Raw genomic sequence first — 23,521 nt, forward strand, 5'->3', positions numbered from 1 at the left:
AAGACCCCATCAACTTTGTTGGCTGATGAAGGATCTCCACATGGAGGCTGCTGGGGAGCTTGCTTCCGGGAGAATCATGATGTAGGGGAAGTGTCTTGGAAATCATGTGAAGCATTGCAGGCATTCAGTGACGGGTCCTGGCTGTTAACCATATCACTGGAAGGAGCCTTTTTTTTTTCAGTTGGCTGCAAAGTTGGAACTGTTAGCATCTTTAAAAAGGTCTATAAGCATCAACTACTCCCTCTGCCTCAGTTGCTCTTGAAGGGTCTTAATGACTCTTTTTGCTCATAGTTCTAGTGAGAGAATATGTGGTAAGGGGAAAAGTGTTAGAGCCTTCTTTCCTTCTTAGGCTCTATGGATGCCTGAGAAATGAATCTCAGTCTTCGGCATTTTTATTAGTTCTTTTCTCATCTAGGTCAAGAGTTTCAGAAATAAAGCCCAAGGAATCTAGAGTCTTAAATTGGGTCAGGTTTTGTAGCCGGTGCATCACTGATTCCCCAAGGATAAAGATCTTTGGGTGTGACCCCAAACCAGTTGATGGATATACCCAACAGTCATGCTGCATCCCAAAATTAACTTTGTGGGATAAATGCTATTTAAAAACTGAGCTAGATTGAGCCTACCCTCCTCACCCCCAACCCCCTGAGACTAAGGTCATATAGGAGTTGTTGTTTTTCAGTCATTTTCCAGTCATGTCCAACTCTTTGTGACCCCATTTGGGATTTTCTTGGCAAAGATATTGGAGTGGTTTGTCTTTTCCTTCTCCGGTTCATTTTATGGATGAGGAAACTGAGGCAAACAAGCTTAACTGACTTGCCTAGGGTCACCCAGCTAATAAGTATCTGAGGCCAGATTTGAACTCAGAAAGATAGACTTCCTGACTCTAGGTCTAGTACCACCTAACTGTCCTCATGAAGGAGAGAATACGTTATTAGGGTCTTGTGGGTAGAGGGAATGTTTGTATATTTGTTCTTGCTATATCTTTGAGGTAAATATCCCTTTATAAAAGCTGACACTGTGGTTAAATAGAATTGGGGTGCTAGTCATAGGCCCTTAAGAAATTGGGGAAAGACAACTGGTGGGGGCTCAAGAGAAGAGACGCTATTCAAAAACCCCAAAAAGCCTGAACCTTTCCCACACTTCTGGGTCAACTACCTGACTCTGTCACTTTTTCCTAACCCAGGTGTGGAAAGTGAGGGAAGAACCCTGGTAGATATTGGTCTTAGCCTGTGAATGATTAGAAAGCCTTTCCTGGGCCATAGTTGAGAACCATTATTGTGTATTACATCCAAAAAAAGTCTTCTATTTTTCTCTTAAAGATCTTCATAACTGGTTTCAGCCTACCTTGCTACATTTATTATACATTACTCCCCTTTGCCATTTTATGATCTCATCACACTCACTTATTTGCTATTGCTTACCTATGACCTTCTCTTTCCAGTCCACATGTTTTTGCATAGGCTATCCCCTATACCTAAAATGTATACCTCTGACTCTAAGAATCCTTAGTTTCTTTCAAAGCTCACCACCATCTACATGAAGCCTTAGTGTGTCCCACACCTCAAATTACCTTGGATTTAATGTATATAATTTTCTATATGTTGTTTTCCCCAGTAAAATGTAAACTCTTTGAAGGCAGGGTTTATTTCATTTGTATCTTTGTGTCTCTCAGAACCTAGAAGAGTGCTTAACATGTAATAAATGCTTATTGAATGATGAATTGATAATGACATAGTCCCTGGCTAAATTTTCTCCTGCACCTGACTTCAACTACTGCCTTTGAATCTCCAAAGTTACACGTTCTTGTTCTGAGTAAATTGAATTCATCTTCTCGAAACTTTTTACACATAAGAAGCCTCTGGCTTAATCCATATTGTAGTGACCATTTAAAAGGAGGATGGATTGAGTGGCCTGTGATTTCATCATTAAGCTTCGTGGTTGAAGGATATTCAAAAATGGCTTATGATAATTTTATCAACCCACTTGAGTTAATGTTGAATTTTGTATTTGACAGGGCCTGCCAATTTTCCATCTGTTGGATTTGAATAATATACAAAATGCACGAGATTATTTGTAATCCCTTTACTATCAAAATCAATGTACAGTGCATATGGTGCTCTTTGGCCCACAAATAATTACTGGGGGCTGGAGCTGATCATTATCTTCAGCTACTCCCCTCATTGCCTGATGCTTCCCTTTCTTGTCCCAGATTGTTTCTCAACTTTGGTGAGATAGAGAATGTCTTTCTTTATTGATGGGGATTTATTCCAATCTGGTATATTTGTTAAACTTTCAGATTCTAATCCAATTGCTGGCTTTTGTTTTTTGTTTTTCTAGCATTGTGTTCTCTCTTGTTGCCTTTGAGAAGGATTTGAGGCCTCTAGCTTCTCCTAGAAAGTTTGATGAGAAACTCTGATCATTAAAGCTGAATTCCTTGTTAATATTCCAATTATTGAGGAGGGAACTGGCAAGGGTTGAGAGTTAATGCCCTGCATTTACACCTCTGGGGAATGGGATTCAAATCCCGAAATTTAAACCAGATGTTAAAATGAATTCAACAATTTTAGCCCACCTGATTTGAAGTGGTAAAGTTGTATAAGAGGTAGTGTCTGTCTGTCCATATTTATCTCTCTGTCCTCTAACCTGTAAAGGGTGGTTCCGCCTGGTTGACACCTCCCTCTCTTTTTTTACTTGACAGCTATGAATTTATCCAGAACAAAATTTACTCAGTTTTACCCTCTAGCAAAGGTTACACATTTACATGAATTTTTCAACCTTAGACATCCTTGTTCTCAACAGGATAAATAGCTTTTGTTTTGCCAAAAATTCAAATTGTCTCTCACTTGCCCCCTCATTTTAAATTTCTAATTTTAAATTCTCTCTGTCAGCACCAGGCATTTCTCAAAAGAGTAGCATGTTAGAGTTGGGGTAGGATGACTATATTGAGAAAAGTTGAACCACCTAAAGAAATGGACACATATGAAGCTTAATCTTAGCTGTGATATGGTCACCAAAATCACAAGTACAAGAGAATATGACATTCCTGGTACCCTTGCAATATAGAAAGCATCAAAAGTGACAACAAAAAAGATCTGTGTAAGGTGAAACTTCTCTGTTTTTTTTTTCATGTGACTCATGACACAGAACCACAGGAAGCAACTCTAGGGATTTACACAGATGTAGGCTCAATCTTAGAGGCTTATCAATAATTAATACTCTTATATAGCCCATGTTTTTATCCCCACCCAAAATACTTCTCTCTGTCTCTTTGGGAACTTCTGAATTTGGCTCTCTTTTGACATTTTTGAGTCACTTCACCTGCTAGCAACCAAGGCAACCACTAAGTATTTTAAAATGAATTTTACAAGTAAATTAATTTGCTTTTAAATAAAAGTTTCCATGGCTTCAAAAAGCTTGAAAGCCCTTCTGTCAGAAGAATAAGTTGTTTGCACACAGAGATCAATTAAGGTTGAAGTAAGGTCCTCATTGATCTCAAATCCATGGCATTTGAATAAGGACAACTGGGTCCTAAATTTAATTAAGAAAATATGCCTTTATTAGGCAGTCAGGTGGCACAGTGGATAAAGCACTGGCCCTGGATTCAGGAGGACCTGAGTTCAAATCCGGACTCAAACACTTGACACTTACCAGCTGTGTGACCCTGGGCAAGTCATTTAATCCTCATTGCCCCACAAAAGAAAGAAAGAAAGAAAGAAAGAAAGAAAGAAAGAAAGAAAGAAAGAAAGAAAGAAAGAAAGAAAGAAAGAAAGAAAGAAAAAGAAAGAAAGAAAGAAAGGAAGAAAGGAAGGAAGGAAGGAAGGAAGGAAGGAAGGAAGGAAGGAAGGAAGGAAGGAAGGAAGGAAGGAAGGAAGAAAGAAAGAAAGAAAGGAAGGAAGGAAGGAAGGAAGGAAGGAAGGAAGGAAGGAAGGAAGGAAGGAAAGAAAGAAAGAAAGAAAGAAAGAAAGAAAGAAAGAAAGAAAGAAAGAAAGAAAGAAAGAAAGAATAATTTCTTAGTCCTTGAATTTCTTCAATATTTCAAAATATCCACAATTTCATCAGTGCAGGCTTTTACTTCTACTGATATAGATTATAATCCCTCCATGCCATACATCCTTCATTAATTGTGATTCCAAAAGAAAAAATTCTCCATCTGGTAGGCACTAGGCCTCTCTGGACTTAGGTAGGCTTGTCTTCAGATAATACATAGAAAGTCCATCAATAGAATGTACTGAGGGCCTTTTCAGCTTATTAAGATTCATAATAGTACAGCCTTTGGAGCCCAGGGTCACCTCTAGGCAATGATGAAACATAAGAGGAGTACTTCAGTATAGGAGGCATTGTATCTTTCAAACAGGAACTTTGGGGGGGCGGGGCAATGAGGGTTAAGGGACTTGCTCAGAGTCACACAGCTAGTAAGTGTCAAGTGTCTGAAGCCGGATTTGAACTCAGGTCTTCCTGAGTCCAGAGCTGGTGCTTTAACCACTGCGCCACCTAGCTGCCCCCTCAAACAGGAACTTAACTGGAAGAGACATCAACCAAATCAACAAACTCAAATCCGACCAAGAATCCCTTTTACCCATATAGCCAATATACCAATAAAGACTCATCCAGTCTCCATTGGAAGGTCGCTAGTGATGGAACATAATCACATCTTGAGGCAGCCCATTATACTTTGGAACAATTTTACTTTTCAGAAAGCTTTTCTTTTACTTAAGAAAAACTCTATTTCTCTACATCTCAAAATTCCTCATTCATTTCTCTTTTACTCCCCCAGTCTCTGATGAAGAGTTGGCTCTTTTCCTCACCAATGCCAATCCCTCTGCATGGTCCCTAGATCCCATTCTCTACCTTCTTCAGCAGGTTGTGTTCTCAAACATCACCCCTTCTTTATCTTTCTCCCTCTAATCATCAGTCTCTCCATATCTACTAGTTCCTTCCTTTCTGCCTCCAAAAAAAACCCCAAACCTCATTAGACTATACTCTTCTCTTAGGCTACCATACTATACCTCACCTCTCTTTCACAGTCCAGATCACAGAAAAAAACTCTTTACACTCACTTGCATTCACTTCCTCTCAAAGTTTTGCAGTCTGGCTTCTGGCCTCAGTCAACAGAAACTTCTCTTTCCAAAGTTACCAGCGATCTCTGAACAGCCAATGGTTTATGACAGTTCCCATAATTCTTAACTTCTCTGCATTACTAAGTATTTTAAATATAAATATACTTATTACAAAATATATAAGGTCATAAAAGGGAATCGTGTTCTAGTCCAACAGTGAGGAACAAATTCATATCACCATTAATAGGGGAGCCCTTGAATCATGATTGCAGTTGGGAATTCTCTGGGGGAAGACACTGTAGGCATTCCTTCCCAAACCAGCTCTTCCTGCTGGTTTCCCCTTAGAGTTCTATGCCATTCACATCCTCCCTCTATAGATCCAGTCTGGTCAGGTAGTCACAACTCCCAGAGAGCCCAGCTTAACCTGACAGCCAATGCCTCCCTTCTCTGTTGCCATTGCTACTGGTTCCCATTCCTTGTTATCATGTATATCTTCTTCCCTTCTTTTTTGTAGCCTCTGCACTTTTACAATTAGCTCTGGTGCTCCAAGCATCCTCTCACATATTTTCAGTCCTCGGTGTTTTGGAAAACATAATCTTTTCTACAATCAGTGCATTCAACTTTCAGTACAGAGGAGGAAGAAGAGAGGAATAACTGTTCCCATCCATGATGACTACTTTCCCAGCACCCCTAATATTTCAGGTACCTAGAGGACATAGTGGATAGAGTGCTGGGCCTGGAGTCATGAAGACCTAAGTTCAAATCTAGCCTTCAGATAATTTATAGCTACACGAATCTGGGTAAATGACTTAACCTCGGTCTGCCTTAATTTCCTCATCTATGGAAAGGATATGATAATAGATTCTATCTCCCAGGGTTGTTGTAAGAACAAAACGATGTGATATTTGTGAAGTACATCATAGGTAGCTTATATTTATTGTGGTTATTCCCTTGTACTAGAGCAAGAAAGTAGTTAAGAGAATAGAAAATGAGACACGAAATCAGGATCCCTGTTTGTTCCCAGCTTTGCATAAAATCATTTAAGTCAGAATGAGGGTAGAGATGTTGTGAGGTAGCTAAGTGGTATAGTAGAGAGTTGAATTTGTAGTTAGGAGGACCTAAGTTCAAATCTGCCCCAGACATTTATTAGCTGAGTGACTCTGGGCAAGTCACTTAAGTGCCATTTGCTTCAGTTTCCTTGTCTTTAAAATAGGAATGATAATAGCACCTATCCCCGTCCCCCCACCCCAGGTTGTTCTGAGGATCAAATGAGATATTTGTGATCTAGTATTCATAAATATTATATCTAGAATATTTGTAAAGTGCTTTGCAAATGTAATGCTAATTATTATTATTGTCGTTATTATTTGCATTATTATGGTGTAATAACCACAGAACACATAACTTCACAAGTAATGATGACAGGATAGGCCCTACTTGCGGGTTGAGAAGCTGCAACTGTGATATGATTGCTGTGGCTTTGGGAAGGCCCTCCTGAACCCTAATCTGCTTAGTGAGGAACAAAACCTTTCCTTCCACAATCCAAGGGTTAAGTCTTTAAATGCTAATATCCTCAGAGAGGCAACATTCATCCTATCCAGACAAAGGTATATATGACTGATCTCATATCCTTTTCCAAGACAAAAGAGTGGATAAGAGCCCTGAAGTGGAGAGGGGATAAGCTAAAGAAGGGGAAGATCGTGTGTGTGTGTGTGTGTGTGTGTGTGTCACAGCTCACTTTACTATTTTGCCTCCAGCCCATTCCATATGATGGTGATGATAAGGATGAGATGCTGTCCCCCAAATAAAAAAATGATATGATTAATCCTCCATGTGCTTTGAGTTGCTTTTCTAGAAGTGGAGATAAATGAAACTGAGCTCTCATTTTCTCACAGGGCCCCCCTTGTGACAAACAGCGTGCAGCTGAATAGCATAAGGTGAAGCCAGGGTTAGGGTGGTAGTCCAGAGTTATAAAATAGAGCAAAATTAATTGGCCAAACTGATAATCAAACCGCTGACACTGGCCCCATTAATATTATACTCAAACCAATGGGCAAACCAGTCACAGATTTTATAAGTGTCATTTGACTCATTCTTCAGGGGAAAAAAAGTGAAGTTGATTGTTCTGCAAGTCACACAGCAACTCAATGCTAAGGCCAGAAGATAACTATAAAAAATCTAAGCCCCCGGGTTCCCATGTGCTCATCCCTCCAGAGAAAATATGTCATTGTCTTTGATTTTCAGAGAGGGTATTACTGACCTCCCTCAGCGCAAGGCTCTCTTTCCCATTGTGTGTGGGTATGGCTGAAAAGACCCAAGTGGGAATGACAATCCTTTTTATGTTGTCCTTTTGTTTTTCTCTGTGCCCACTATTTACCTGACATTGTTTGTGCCTCACACACATAGAAAAAAGTTATTACATCTTTTGGGAATTTAAAAAAAATTACATTTTAAAAATTATGAACTTGACAAACATCAATTCACAGCTTATTTTTTAAAGTATATATTAAATTTAACATGGTAGGAAACATGCTTCATCATTAGTCTCCTGGAGTCATAGTTAGCGCTTACAAAATTAGAATTCTTAAGGTTTTCAAAGTTTTTTCCCTTTATAATATTGTAGTGATGGATAAATTGTTCTAGTTCTGCCCACTTCACACATCTCCCTAGCTTCCTCTGTATCCATCCTTTTCATCATTTCTTAGAGATAAGAATAGGGAATGGATCTGTGATTTTATTGGCATAGAAAACTCCTGGTTGAGGAAGTACCCTCTATCAATGCAAGTTAGAATCTTCTCTGCAATTTATAGTCTTCATTGCCTAGAACACAATCTGTTAAGTGAATTTCCCAGGGGCACACATCCAGTAAGCGATAGAGGCAGGACTTTAACCCAGGCCTCCCTGCCTCTGAGGTCAGCTGTCTCTTCACTATGCAAGGCTGCCTGTCATTTCTCATAGTGCAATAATATACAATTACATTCATATACCATAACTTATATAGTCATCCCCCCCCGATTGATGTGTACCGTCTTGGTTTTTTGTTACCTCAAAGAGAGCTGCTAGAAATATTTTTGTACAAATGGATTCTTTTCCTCTTTGATTTCTTTGGAGTATAAGTCTAGTAGTAGTACTGTTAGATCAAATGGTATGAGTGGTTTAGTAATGTTTTGGGTACAACTCTGAATTGTTTTCTAGAATGGTTGGGTCAATTCACAGCTCCAGCTTACTTGTTTTCCCATAGTCTTTTAAACCATTATCATTTTTCCTCTTTTGTCATTTTTGCTGATCTGACAGGTGTCAGATATAACCTTAGGGTTGTTTTAATTTTTATTTCTCTTATTATTTGGGATTTGGCGGATTGTACATATGCTTATTTACATATGCTTGAATTTGTTATTTGGAACACTGTTCATTTATTTGGGTAATTTATCTTTTGGGAAATATCTCATTCACATATATATGTATATGTATATATATGTATATGTATATATATATATATACATACATATGTACCATTTCCTATTTATTTTAGATATCAGACCTTTATTGGAGGAATATACTGCAACAAAATTTCTATTAACTGTTTTCCTTCTAATTCTAAATGCACTGATTTAGTTTTTTTCAAAAACTTTTTAATTGTATATACTCAAAATTGTCTATGTATGTCACCTCCTGTGATCATCTCTATGCTCTGTTTGGTCAAGACTTTTTTCCCTATTCCTAGTTTTAAGACTTATCTTCAGAGGGGGCAGCTAGGTGGTGCAGTGCATAAAACACCAGCCCTGGATTCAAGAGGACCTGAGTTCAAATCTGGCCTCAAACACTTGACACTTACTAACTGTGTGACCCTGAGGGAAGTCACTTAACCCTCATTGCCCCACAAAAGAGCAACAATAACAACGACAACAAAACACAAAGAATATAATCTGTAGGGCAGCTAGGTGACACAGTGGATAAAGCACAGGCCCTGGATTCAGGAGGACCTGAGTTCAAATCCAGCCTCAGACACTTGACACTTACTAGCTGTGTGACTTTGGGCAAGTTACTTAACCCTCATTGCCATGTAAAAAAAAAAGTTATAGTCTCCCCTTCTCTTTTAATGCATTTATCATATGACTTCTTATATCAAGGTTAAATACTGATTTGAGATTTGGGATTTATGGTATGAGATGTTGATTTAAAGCAAAATTTCCTGCCAGACTAGTACTTAATTGTTCCAGCAATTAAAATTTTTTTGTTCATTGGAGTCCTTGGATTGAACACTGTGGTACTATGTTTGATTGTTTCTAGGTCTTATGTAGCTGATTTGTTCTGAATTTGTTCTGCTGATGAATTATTTATTTTTATTAATTTTAAATTTAATTTTTACTATTTTAACCAGCACAAAATAATTTTGATCATTACTGCCTTTAGTAAAGCTTGAGATCTGTCACGGCTAGGCCTTGTTCCTTCCCACTTCAAAAAATTCCTTGAGATTCTTGATTATTTGTTCCTTCTGATGAATTTTAATATTTTTCTAGTTCAGCATAATAGTGTTTTGATTTATTCTCTCATTCCCATTTCCCTCAGTTTTATCTCAATCAATGTCCCAATCTAACCCTGCTTATCCTTTTCATTGTGCTCTCTGAAATTTTATTACAAAGTGAACAAATTCCCCTTCATTCTATACCTCTTTCTTTTATATTCCTCATAAAAAGATAGATAAATGATAGCTTGTGTTTATGTAGAATTTATTACAGTCAATGCATTGTGCTAAGCACTGAGGAAACGGAGGCAGATGGAAGTTAGGTGGCTTACCAAAGGTCATATACCTAGTATCTGAGGCCAGATTTGAACTTATAACCTGGTTTCATTATAACAAGATTCTATTGTTAGCTCTCTTCTCTATCATTGGCTTTATCTTCTCTGGTCCTAAAGGAGGAGTTACCTCCTTCCCTCCATAACCTTTCCTCCTTTGAAGCCCACCCAATCAAAATTATGGTAGCTGTAGTATGCAGTTGACCCCAGGTTATTTTTCCTCCTTTCTCCAGGAGTTCAGCACCTGGATCCCCATCTTTCTCTCCTCCTCAAATCTTTCCTTTCTAGTAGGGGATTTTAATAGTCATGTATATGATCTTTCAAGCTCTGTATCCTCCTATTCCTCCAACTTTCTTAAATCCCTTGTCTTACTCATTCATTCTACCTTGGCTACTCAGAGAATCACACTCTAGATCTCCCTGTTACCCATATGTTCCGTCTCCTTAATTAAAAACTTCTAACATTCCTCATCTGGCCATAACCTCCTATTGTTCCACCTTTCCCCTATGGTTCACCACCATATATACCTCTTCTTCATTCTCATTGAGATCTCAAGTCCCTCCAACCCTTTGTACTTCGCCCCTTCAGGCCATCACTCTGCTGAGTTTTCTTTCTTTCATCTTTAAGTTTAGTTTGTCATTTTAATTCTATATTATACTTTCTCTGAAACTCTTACCGTCTTACTCTATTGTTCTGCTTTTGCTAAACATTAGTACCATATTATTACTCTCTCCATAAGCTTCCTCCAATCCTCTTCAAAAGCAACTGAATCAGAAAGTCTCCTAAGTATGTTGACTGGGAACAGTAAAATTCATATCCAACCTCAATTGTGCCCTCATTGCAGCAAGGCAGTTCATTTATTTCTCCCTAATTGGATTCCTATCTCACTCCCCACACAAGTTATCCCAACCTTATCTTCTGTCTCAGGTTTCCTATACCTCCTCATCTCTTCCTCATCTAACAATGCTGATGAAAAAACTGAATTGAGTTTCTTCTCTTCTAATTGTTTTCATATCAAAATCCCTTGTCATCATCTCCTGATCTCCTTTGCTCCCAGTCCCATATCTGACAAGGAGGTGGCTCTTCTTCTTATCAAGTCTATCCCCTCTCCATTTGCACTGGGTCTCACACCCTCCTGTCTTCTCCAGCAGATTGTCCTGTCAATAACGTATCCCTCACCTCAAATCTCCAACCTCTCATCATTTTCTCAGCCAAACTCTTTGAAAAAATTGTCTACATCCTTTGCTTTCACTTCTCCCCTCACTTCTCAACTCTTTGCAATCAGGTTTTGGACATTATCACTCAATTAAAATTGCTCTCTCCAATTCCCAGTGATCTCTTATTATCAAATATCATAATCCTTATCCTAATAAGCATATCTCCTGTATTTGATATAGGTGACACTTTCTTCTCTTGAATATCCTCTCTTTGGTGGGTTTTTGTGATATTATTCCCTCCTACTTCCCCTCCTGACTATCTGCCTGCTTCTTCTTAAGCTTCTTCATGGACTCATCATCTATATCATGCCCTCTAACTGTGGGTATTCCCCAAGACTTTGTTCTAGTCCTCTTCCCCTCTACTCTCTTTTTCTTGGTAATCTCATTGACTTCCATGGTTTTAACTATCAGCTCTGTGCAGATAACTCAGTCTCCCACCTGAGCTTCAGTCTTTATCACTAGTGTTATATCGGGTAGTTCACATTGACTTCCTGGAGATGTCTATTTAATATGTCAAAAACTGAACGGATTATCTTCCCTTCACCAACCCTTTCTTTCTTCCAAATTTCCCTATTTTTCTTGAAGGCCTCACCATTTTTCCAGTTTCCTAGGTTTGTGATCTAAGCAATATCATCTCACTTTCCTTCACCCTTTGTGTCCAATCAGTTGCCAGATCTTAATATTTCTATCTTCCCAACATCTCTTTCATTTAAACCTTTATCTGTACTCATATAACTATAAATCTAGTTCAGGCCCTCATCACTTTTTTTTATGAGGCAACTGGGGTTAAGTGACTTGCCCAGGGTCACATAGCTAGTAAGTGTTAAGTGTCTGAGGTCAGATTTGAACTCAGGTCCTCTTGACTCCAGGGCCAGTGCTCTATCCACTGTGCCCCTCATCACTTTTTACCTAGATTATTGCAATAGCCTTCCAACTAATTTTCCTGCTTCAAGTCTCTTCCTACCCTAGTCTTACACATTGCTGCCAAAATATTTTTTATTAAGTGCAAATCTGACCATGTGATTCAACAAACTTATTCAACCAACTCCAGGGACTTCCTATTGCCTCTAAGATAAAATATGGACCCTTCTGTTTAGCTTTCAAATTACTACACAACCAGACCCCAACCTGTGCTTCTAGTCTTACTGGACATTTTGTCCCCCCCTACCACACCCTGAGATCCAACCAAACTGTCCTTTTCTTTGTTCCTCACACATGATACTGCATCTCATCTGTATACCCTACATGCCTGGAATACTCCCCCTCCTTTCCTCTGTGTTAGAGTCCCTTTATTCCTTTAAGATGAAATCGAGAGGGCAACTAGGTGGTACAGTGGATAAAGCACCGGCCCTGGATTCAGGAGTACTTGAGTTCAAATCCAGCCTCAGACACTTGACACATACTAGCTGTGTGACCCTGGGCAAGTCACTTAACCCCCATTGCCCCACAAAAAAAAAAAAAAGATGAAATTGATGCATTGTTTTCTTTTACTGATCCCTCAACTGCTAATACCTTTCCTCTCAAATTACCTTGTATTTAACTTTTGTATACATTTGTATCTATTAACTTTATAGTTATACTGTAAAATATTTTCTACATATTATTATTATTAGAACATGTTGTTACAATATAATATATTATTGGAATATAAGCTCAGTGAAAGTAAAAATTATTTCATTCTTTCTACTTGTATCCGCCTGTGGTAGGTATTTAACAAATACTTTTTAATTAACTCCTTGATACAATGCTAAATTGGTAAATTAATTCAGATAGTATTTTAATTTTTTAAAAATGATTTCGGCATGGCCAAACCATGAGCAATTAATATGTCTTGAATTAAAATGATTTGTTTTGCAGCTATATTCATATAATTCTTGCATTTGTCTTTAGGTGAAATCTCAGATAATTTTACACTTTATAGTTATTTTAATGAAATTTCCTTTTCTATCTCCTCTTCTTGGATTCTTTAATATATGAATACAGAAAAGCTAATTATTTTCTTCATATCTTGCTACTTTATGGAAGTTATAAGTTGTTTCAATTAATTTTTCGGTGAATCTCTGGGGTTCTCTAAATAAACCATAATGTAAATTAATGTATAAATGAATGAGAAAGTATTTATTAAGCTCTTCCTATGTCCAAGCACTGTGCTGAGCCCTGGAAATACAAATGTAAAAGCAAGTTAGTCCCTGCTCTCAAAGAACTCAAGTCTTAATATGGTAGTCAATTCATAAGTCAACTATAAATAAGATTTTTCAAAAGCCTACTAGTCCTTAGGGTACAATAGGAAGGCAGATGGCCTTCTTAAATATAATTTTCGTTCATTTTTCTTGATAAAGCCATACTGATTTCTGATATGAAATCATTTGACAATGGGCTTCAGTGGTGAAAAATTTCTTTTGGGTCTTTACTAGCCAATGGCTGTTGAGGAGGTCAAGACTGACACACATGAAAAGACAAGTATGTATCTCCACAAAGGTTGATTCCCTGGACTTTGGCAATTGGTTGACAGCTGGTGTAGGTTGTGGTTAGGTTGGAAACAGGCCTAGATGCCTGAGGGCTGCTGATATTCCTGAGGCTTTTGGTTTTTGGGCTCAGGGTCCTGACAATGTCACTCCCCTAATCAACAAACTCTAGTGGCTCTTTATACCCTTTGGGATTAAATACAAAAACCTCTAGTGTTCAAAGCTCTTCATAATCTAGCCCCCTCCAACCTTTGCAGTCTTTTTATGCCTTACTTTTTTTTGGGGGGGGGTGAGGCAATTTGGGTTAAGTGACTTGCCCAGGGTCACACAGCCAATAAGTGTTAAATGTCTGAGGCTGGATTTGAACTCAGGTCCTCCTGACTCCAGGGCCGGTGCTCTATCCACTACACCACCTAGCTGCCCCCTATGCCTTACTTTTTATGATATGCTCTTCAATCTAGTGATACTGGTTTCCTTGCTATTCTATGAAGACATTCCATGTCTCAGGTCTGGGAATTTTCTCTGGCTATACCTCATACCTGGAATGATCTTCCTCTTTGCCTACTGCCTGCCCTGGCTTCCTTAAGGTCCTCCTTAATTAAAATGCCTTCTCTTGGGGAGGCTAGGTGGCACAGTGGATAGAGCACTGGCCCTGGAGTCAGGAGTACCTGAGTTCAAATTCGGCCTCAGACACTTAACACTTACTAGCTGTGTGACCCTGGGCAAGTCACTTAACCCCAACTGCCTCACTAAAAAAACCAAACAAAACAAAATAAAATGCCTTCTCTTAATTATCTCCTATTTGTCATATATGTGTGTGTGTGTATATATATATATATATATATATATCTTGTTTGTACTTATCTGTTTACTTAAAATTTCCTCCAATAGACTGTAAGATCTTTGAGGGTAGGGACTGTCTTTTGCCTCTTTTTGTATCCCCAGTGCTTAGCACAGTGCTTGATACATAGTGGGCACTTAATAAATGTTTATTGACCAACTGACTGAGGAAGTCATGGTCATAGTAATCTGAGCAATTTGGCATATGCTGCCTCTTTTTACTCCCTCTAGGTACCTTCCTGATTAAGAAAGGCTAGCTTACTTGCCATATGGGTGATATATTTTCTAAAAAAAAAAGTGATAATTTTGTTTTCTCTTTGCCTATCCATATTTACTCAATGTTTCCCCTGTCTTATTGCTACAGATAGCATTTTTTAGAACTATATCAAATAGTAATGATGATAATGGATATCCATTATCCTTAATGCATGTTACCCTTTATCTTATTGGGAATGTATTACAGATAATGCTACCTTGTTATTATAGATAGATACTATTTGCTGTATTCAAGAAAAGTTCATATATTTGGGCTTTTGGATGTTTTTAAACTTAAATGAATATTATATTTTATGAAAGGCTTTTTTTTCTGTATCTAACAATATTAACATGTGATTTCATTGTTTATCTTATTAATATGGTCAGTGGAACCACCCCCTGTATTCTTAGTATAAATCCAACCTGGTCATAATGCACACTCTTTTCAATTATTATTGCAAACTTCTTTACTGGTATTTTATTCATTATTTTTAATTAGTATTCATTAGACATGTTGGTCTATAGTTCCCCCACCCACCCACCCAACTTTACCTTTCCCTTGTTTAGGTATAAGGACCACACTTGTCTTACAGAAACAGTTTGGTAGGATCTTTCCTTTCCATATTTTTGCAAATAATTTGTGTCATATTAAAATGAAATTTTGTTTGACTACTTGATAGAATGCATCCACAAATGTACTTGGTACTTTTTTCCTTTTGAGAATTCTTTTATAGTTGATTCAATTTATTCTCCTGATATTAATAATTATTTAAATTCTCTATTTCTTATTTGGACAACCTGTGTATTTTTATATTCTTGTTAATATTCATCTAGCAGGGTTTTTAAAAATTGACATTTGAATTAAATAATTTATTATAATGCCCTTGATTTCATGTTCATTTAGTGTGGATTTTCTCTTTTCACTATTAATTTTGTCAATTTGGTTTTCCATTTGTTTTTTCTTTGTCCAAATTAGCTAATTATCTATTTTATTAGCTTCAAAAAAAAACAAGCTGCTAGGTTTTTTTTATTAATTCAGTAGGCTTCTTTGTTTTCCATTTTATCTCTGCCTTTCAGGATTTTTCTTTTTATATTTTGTTGCGTTTTCTGATTTGTTCATTTTCATTTTTTCCTCAATTCACTGATCTAATTTTTCATTCTTGTTGATGAGAATATTTAGAATATAAATTTTTACCTAAATATTTCCTTGACTGCATCCAAAAGTTTTGGTATTTGGTATTTTGATACTTTGTCATTTACTTTGATGAAATTATGTTGTTTCTATATTTTTATTTTACACAAATTCTTTGGGATCTAATTATTCCATGTGTATTTAACTTGGAATAATTAGTTCAAATCCCATTTATTACAATTTTATTGCATTGTGGTCCATAAAGGATGTGTTTAACATTTTTTTTTTTAGTGAGGCAATTGGGGTTAAGTGACTTGCCCAGGGTCACACAGCTAGTGTTAAGTGTCTGAGGCCAGATTTGAACTCAGGTACGCCTGACTCCAGGGCCAGTGCTTTATGCACTGAGCCACCTAGCCACCCCAACATTTTCTTTTCCTTTCTGCATGCATTTATGTGATTTTTATACCCCAACCCACAGTAAATTTTTGGAAAGGTGTCTTGAATACCTAAAAATATGTGCATTCCTCTTGATTCTTATTCAAGAATTCCTTGAATTCGATAATATCAAACCATCTTTAGGTTCTTTTTTTTAAAAAAATTGTTAAATTTATCCATCCATATATGAAAGGGGCACATTGAGTTCCTCATTTATAATAGTTTTGCTGTCAATTTCTCTCCATCAATCAGTTAGCTCTTTAAGTAGTTAGATTTATGCTACTGGGTTAGTAAATATTAATTATTGATATAATTTCATTATCTAAGCTGCCTTGGAGTATAATATGGTTTCCCTGCTGGTTTCTTTTAACAATGTCTATTTTTACTATTGCCTTGTCTGGGATCAAGTTTGCCACTCTTGCATTCTTTAATTTATCTGAGGCATAATACATTCTCCTATAGTAGATTATTTTAATTCTTTGTATATCTTTATGTTTCAAGAAAGTTTCTTGTAAATAATATATTGTTGAATTCTGCTTTCTAGTCCATTCTACCATTGTTCTCTGTTTTATGAGTGAATTTATCCTATTGACATTCATAATTATTAATGAATTTTTTCCCCTTCATCATATTCTCCTTCTATTTTTTCCTCTCTTTACAATGAAGAAAGAAAAGGAATATTATCAGTATTAGGAATCTATAATTGAAACAGGCTGTCCCTACTCTTCTCTCTCTCCTCTCTTTAGCTTTCCTTGATATGATAATCTGTTATTATACCTTCTTTTTCTCCTTTAATCCCCCCTTTATGACCTACTTTCCTAAGTTGTAGTATTTTGCTTTTGAATATTCCCTCTCTGAGTCTACGTTCTTTCTTAAGCACCAGTCCCCCTCTCACTGTTCTTCCCCAAACTCTGTGTTTATATTAGAATGGTTCAGATAGAATTAAAATTCATGAAATATTCATTCCCATACCTCTCCCCCCATACATATTTACTCTTTTATTTATTTTTATTTTTTGTGGGGCAGTGAGAGTTAAGTGACTTGCTCAGGGTCACACAGCTAGCAAGTGTCAAATGTCTGAGGTCAGATTTGAACTCAGGTCCTCCTGAAACCAGGGCTGGTGCTTTATCCACTGCATCATCTAGCAGCCCCCTTGTATTTACTCTTTCTCACACATCTTCAATTATGAGAAATGCCAGGTTGCTCTCTCTTCTTCCTCACTTCTTCCTGAGCTGTCCCTTTTCCTCTTCCCTTTTCTTTTCCTTCTCAAAACAAAAATAAAAACCAAAGAACAAAACCACACAAAAGTCATGTATTTGTCTCTTATTAATTCCCTATGTGATAATTTAAAGACACAAAGATTCTGAACAAACATTTGTCTCTTACCCTGCCAAACATTTTGCTAAGCAAAAGGGATACAAAAAGAAGCAAAAGATCATCTCTGTCTGCCAATAAGTTTATAGTCTAACGGGTGAGAAAATGAGCAGGTATGGATAGGATAAAGTTTTTGTTGTTCAGTCATTCTTCAGTCATCAGACTCTTTATGACTCTATTTGAGGATTTTTTGGTAAAGATACTGAAGTGGTTTGCCATTTCCTTCTCTAGCTCATTTGACAGATTAGGAAACTGAGGCAAATTGGTTTAAGTGACTTGTCCAGGGTCACATAGCTAGTGTCTGAGGTTAGATTTGAACTCAGGAAGATGAATCGTCCTGACTGTAGGCCTGGCACTCTATCCATTGTACCACATACCTGCCCATATATAGAATAAATAGGAAGTAATTAACAGAGGAAAGGCACTAGAATTAAGAGGTAATGGGAAAGGCTTCCATTAAAAGAACGGATTTTAGGTAGGACTTAAAGGAAGCTATAGAGGTCAGTAGGTGGAGAGGAGGAGGGGTAGTTTTCTAGGCATGGGAGTTTTGCAACCAAGACACCATAAGTAAATTTGAAGACTGCAATTTTTTTTTAGAAACTTCTACTTTCATTTTTTTTTTTTTTGCAGGGCAATGGGGATTAAGTGACTTGCCCAGGGTCACACAGCTAGTAATTGTCAAGTGTCTGAGGCCAAATTCAAACTCAGGTCTTCCTGAATCCAAGGCCAGTGTTTTATCCACCGAGCCACCTAGCTGCCCCCGAGAGCACAATTTTGATGTAATGATAACATCAGAAACCTTATTGTAAGGATCTCAGAAGAGAATGGGAAGAGAAAAAGTAAATTTATTGTAAGTGTTCTTTTCAAGGAGTTTAGCTACAAAGAGTAGGAGATGTAGAATGAAAGTTAGTGGAGATGGAAGAATCAAATAAGGGTGTTTTTTTCCATAATGGGGGAGATATGGACATGTTTGTGGTCAGTAAGAAATGAACTAAAAGAAAGGGAGAATTTGAAAATAAGTGAAAGACTGGAGATCATCATTAATCCCCTTTCAATTGTTGAAATGTATTTACTTTCCTAGATTGCTCTAGTTTCCTGTGCTTGCATTCTAAAGATGCAACAATCTCTGGTCTTTAAATCAGGAATCCTTCAAAGTCTTCTTTTTCATCAAAATTCCATTTGTCCCCCCTTTAATATTACATTCAGCTTGGCAAAATAAGCTATTCTTGGATGTAAGTCTTAATCTTTTGCTCTTTGACATAACATATTCCAAGATTTTCTTTTCTTTATTGTAGTTTCAGCATAGACATGCATGATCCTAACTTTAGTTCCTTGGTAATTAAACACTTTCTTTCTTACTATTTGCAATATATTTTCTTTGACCAAGAATTTCCAGATTTTGGTTATGATGTTCCTGCATGTTTTTCACATGGAATTTATTTGAGAATGGTATATTATTTGAGAATAATATATTATTTCTATTCTCTCTTTGACCTTTGCTTCTCATAGATCTATAGTTTTCTTTATGATTTATTGATGTATGACATCTAAGTTTTTGGTTTGGTCATGGTTTTTAGGGAATCTGAGTTATCTCCTCTCGACCTATTTTCTAGGTTAGATGTTTTTGATAGAAGATAAAAGTATGTGATTTTTAAAATTTTTCAGTCTTTTTGTCTTTCTAATATTTCTTGTAGTCTCATAACCCCACTTAATTATCTTTGTCTGATTCTATTTTTCAGGGAGTCTTCGGACAGATTTTCCAACTTCTGGTCTTTTCCCTCCATTTTTTCATCTTCATTTTTCCCCTCAAAAGGTGTAATTTCTACTCTACTTTAAATTTTATTTCTTGCTTTATCTCTTCTAATCACTCTTGGAGTCCTTGTGGGCAAACCATTCTTTTCTCTGAAGCTCTATCCTTTCATGTTGTGGAATTACTCTTTTCGTGGTTAATATCTTAGATTTCTCTTTATGCATAATATTTAATCATTATGCTCAGTGTTGTTGTTTTTTTCTATTTGCTTATGTTTGCAGCCCCTTCTACTAGAGTTAGCCTACACTATCTCTCTCACTCTTGGATGGATTGATCAGACATGATCTTGTTAGTAGTTTAGATCTGTTAGTAGTTTAGATCTGTTAGTAGTTTAGATGTGGCAGCTACTGTAGCTACTTATGGGATGGATGAGTTGAGACTCATCCCTTTGCTACAAATTCTGGCTGCTTCTGCCTCCTCTCCTGGTGGCCAAATGCAGTGTTGGCTAAGATCAAATTGACCTCAGAACTCTGATAAAGTTGTCTCACACCTATGCCTGGTCTTTGATCTGGCATTGTCCCCTGCTATGGCTTGAACTTTCCTGACCTCTCTCCCTGGGCTGTGGACTATGGCAAAGGTGTGATTGTAAATGTCTAGGCATTGACTTTCTGAGAAAAAAAGAAACTGCAAGCAGGACACTATTTAAAGTTTATTCTGCATTACTAACAACTTCCCCTATCACTTTCTTAAGTCTAAAAATATCACCAAAACAATAAATTAAACCCCCTTTTGTAGTGTTTGCTATTTCTGAGGTATAATATTCACATGGAAGAGTTAATCATAGGATCTTGAAAGCTAGTTCAAGTTAGCTGTCGCACACCCAAAGTGTGAAGATCCAGCAAAGGAGACTAGGAAGGAATGGTCAGCCAGGTAGGAAGAGAAGTAGGGGAGAGTAGTCTGGTAAAACCTAGAGAAGAGTGAGTATTCAAGAGAAGAGGTTGATCAACAGTATCAAAATTGTAGAATGGTCAAGAACAATTAGAATGGAAAAAAGCTATTATATTTGTGAATTTAAAGACCATTAGTAACTTTGGAAAGGGTATGTTCAGTTGAACAAAAAAGTTTGAAGCCAAATTGTAGAGAGTATAAAATCAAGTGCAAGGAAAGGAAGTGAAGACATCTAGTTTAGGCAGCTATCTCAAGTAACAGAGCTGAGAGGGTGGGTGGGAGAGAGAGGAAAGAAGGAAGGAAGGAAGGAAGGAAGGAAGGAAGGGAGAAAGGAAGATAGGAAGGAAGGAATGGATGGATGGAGGGAAGCAGAAAGGGAGGGAAGAAGACAGGGAGGAAGGGAGGAAGGAGAGAAGGAAAAGAGGAAGGGAAGAAAGAAAGGAGAAAAGGAGGGAGTGGAGAAAGGAAAGGGGAAGGAAGGAAACATTTATTCTTATAATAGATATCATTTAATCCAATTCTCTCATTTCATATCTATAGAAGCAATGAAGGCCTAGAAAGGTAAAATTTATTGGCCTGGGAATTACCATCATTCACTATTCAGCAATCCAACCCCTTTGATTGCTTTACTAGGCTCTTAATATATGTCTGATGGGGGATCTCTTACAATAGTCCCTCTGATGACAGAAAAGATGCTCCATCACCATTAACATTTATGTAATGAATCAGAGGAGGGCATGTATAGAGGCTCTCAGAATTTCACCTGATCAACCTCAGCATTTTTGCTCTTCTAAAGGAATTTATCTTAATTCTTTAACAGAAAAATACTTAAACTACTTACTAGGTTATTAGGCAGAATGATGCATACTCTCTCCACTCTAAAGAAGATGGAACAATTGTTAGAAAGCATTTTCTTTTCCTGATACTGTGCCCCTCAAGAAAGGAATGCATTTGAAGTAGCAAGTGTGGACATTTCAGGAAAATGTGTACTTTGTCTTCAAATGAACAGCTTTCAAAATGATCTTGGTTAAACGCCCTTTTATTTTTATCTTTTATTCCTCTACAATACCAGCTGAAGTTACCCATCTCCTGGTAGCTTCCAAATGAACCAGTAATTGTAAGACTCAGTGATTTAATTAGACTCATTCTAAACACTCACATTTTTATCAATTAGTTAATGGGCTAAAGAGAGTCTCATTGTTGGAGCCAGGTCATTTGGAAGCTAGAGGCTCCTTGAGGGCAAGAGGCTGAAAAACAGCAGTGTTAATATCTGTAATTAACCTCACAAGACCTAGGTTGCTGAATTAGGAATGACCTCCCCTTTCCATCTACATGTCTTTTGTCAGATGGGCTTTATATGTGAAGTTGTCACTGCAAGAAAATGAACCAAAAAGGAAACTTAAAAAGCAAACTTGGATGAAGATTATAATATCCTTCAGACATGAAATATGTCTGTCATTTGTAAAATTAGAGTTCTTAATTCATAGCACTTCTAAAAATAATCATTTGGGATTTTTAAGATCAACAAAACTCCTAGTAAAAGATATCAGGGAATCTTTTCAAGTGGATATGCATCTTTGCACAAAGGAATGCACCTTTTGACTACCCTTTATCCTCTTGAACAAGTTCAAGGCTTGATTACTCTGCTTTGGGGAATTCCATGCATTAAACAGTTATGGGATGGGGGGAGGAGGTTTCTCCTGATAAGAGCTCTACATTGCATTCTTGCATCTACAACAAATCAATGCAGAGCAAGTCAAAAGCAATTGTTTCTAGATTTTTTTTTCAGACTTACTTCATAGGATCATTGGTTTAGAGCTAGAAAGAACCTTAGAAGTTTTCTTATACAACTCCCATATTTTAAAAATGTGGAAACTGAGTCCCAGAGAAGTCAAGCTACTTGTCCAAAGTCACATGGTAATAAGTGGTTGTACATGAATCAGAACTCTGACTCTAAAGCCCAAACCCTTTCCATTGCATGGCATTGCCTACTAGTCAACTTATATTTTCTATTGCTTAGGTGGAAGACTGATGAGCCATTCTCAGGTATATACATGTATTCCCTCTTGTCAGTTCCTATTATACTCTTTTTTTTTTTTTTTTGCAGGGCAATGTGACTTGCCCAGGGCCACACAGCTAGTAAGTGTCAAGTGTCTGAGGCCGAATTTTAACTCAGGTCCTCCTGAATCCAGGACTGGTGCTTTATCCACTGAGCTACCTCACTGCCCCCCGAGTTTCTATTATACTTAAAGAAAACACACACACACACAGAAGTATACAACATCCAGAAAATTAATCTATATGTAAGAAACAAAAACAACCTGAAAGATTTAAACAGACAAAAGGGGGCCAACAAGAAAAAAACACCCTATATCCTCAAAGAACTCAGTCAATTATTTTTTCATTTCTAACTAAATCTATTCATCTCTATTGTTAAGTACCATCATATCATGAATATCCACATTGAAGCAAATCACAACCAAATAGTAGCAGTTACATATATCTTCTCCTCCTACTTCCCTCTCAGCTGTCTGGTTAGAAAGCTGACAGCTGAGAAGAAAAAAAAAAGAATTTTCAAGGAAATACAAACCAGGTAAGAAGAAAATTGGTCTTAATATAAGAAACATTCATTATTATTTGCAAAACTTCAAAACTTTTGGGTCCCATCTAGTAGCAGCAAGGTCTCTCCTGATCTATTTGCCACCCCAGCCATCAAAATCAAAGAAAGCTATGGCAGCTGATGAAAGTAACAGTTGTTTTCTGGCCATAAGTGTACATATGTATCAGCCTGTGTGACGAGTAGCAGTTTATATTTATTGTTATGGTCAATAATTATATCCTGTCTGCTTAGCAAATATGATGCTCTAATGCTTTTCATAAATGTGTTCTTTGTTTCCTTAATTATTAGGCAGACAGTTCATTCTGTACAATGTCCAACTTTCAGGCAGGTGGAAAAAGGAGGTGGCATCTGTCTAAATATTGAATGCCACGCTTCCCCCATCTGCTGTAATAACAGCACCCGGCCTGCTTGGCTTCAGTTATCTTATTCTGCATGCAACTAGTCAGCCATATGCCCTATATGCTGCACGTGCCACCAGAGTGACCCAGCCTACACGGCAGCCTCGGAGAGAGGAACCAAACAAGTGTGAAAAGAGAGGAGAAGTGAGGGTTGGAAGGTCAGGCACGTGCTGGAATCAGCAGGTGACAGTCAATACAGCCACTGAGATCTGCTCAAAGCACCAATAGAAAGG

Source organism: Dromiciops gliroides, chromosome 2 (assembly GCF_019393635.1).
Source record: "Dromiciops gliroides isolate mDroGli1 chromosome 2, mDroGli1.pri, whole genome shotgun sequence".
Taxonomy (NCBI): Eukaryota; Metazoa; Chordata; class Mammalia; order Microbiotheria; family Microbiotheriidae; genus Dromiciops; species Dromiciops gliroides.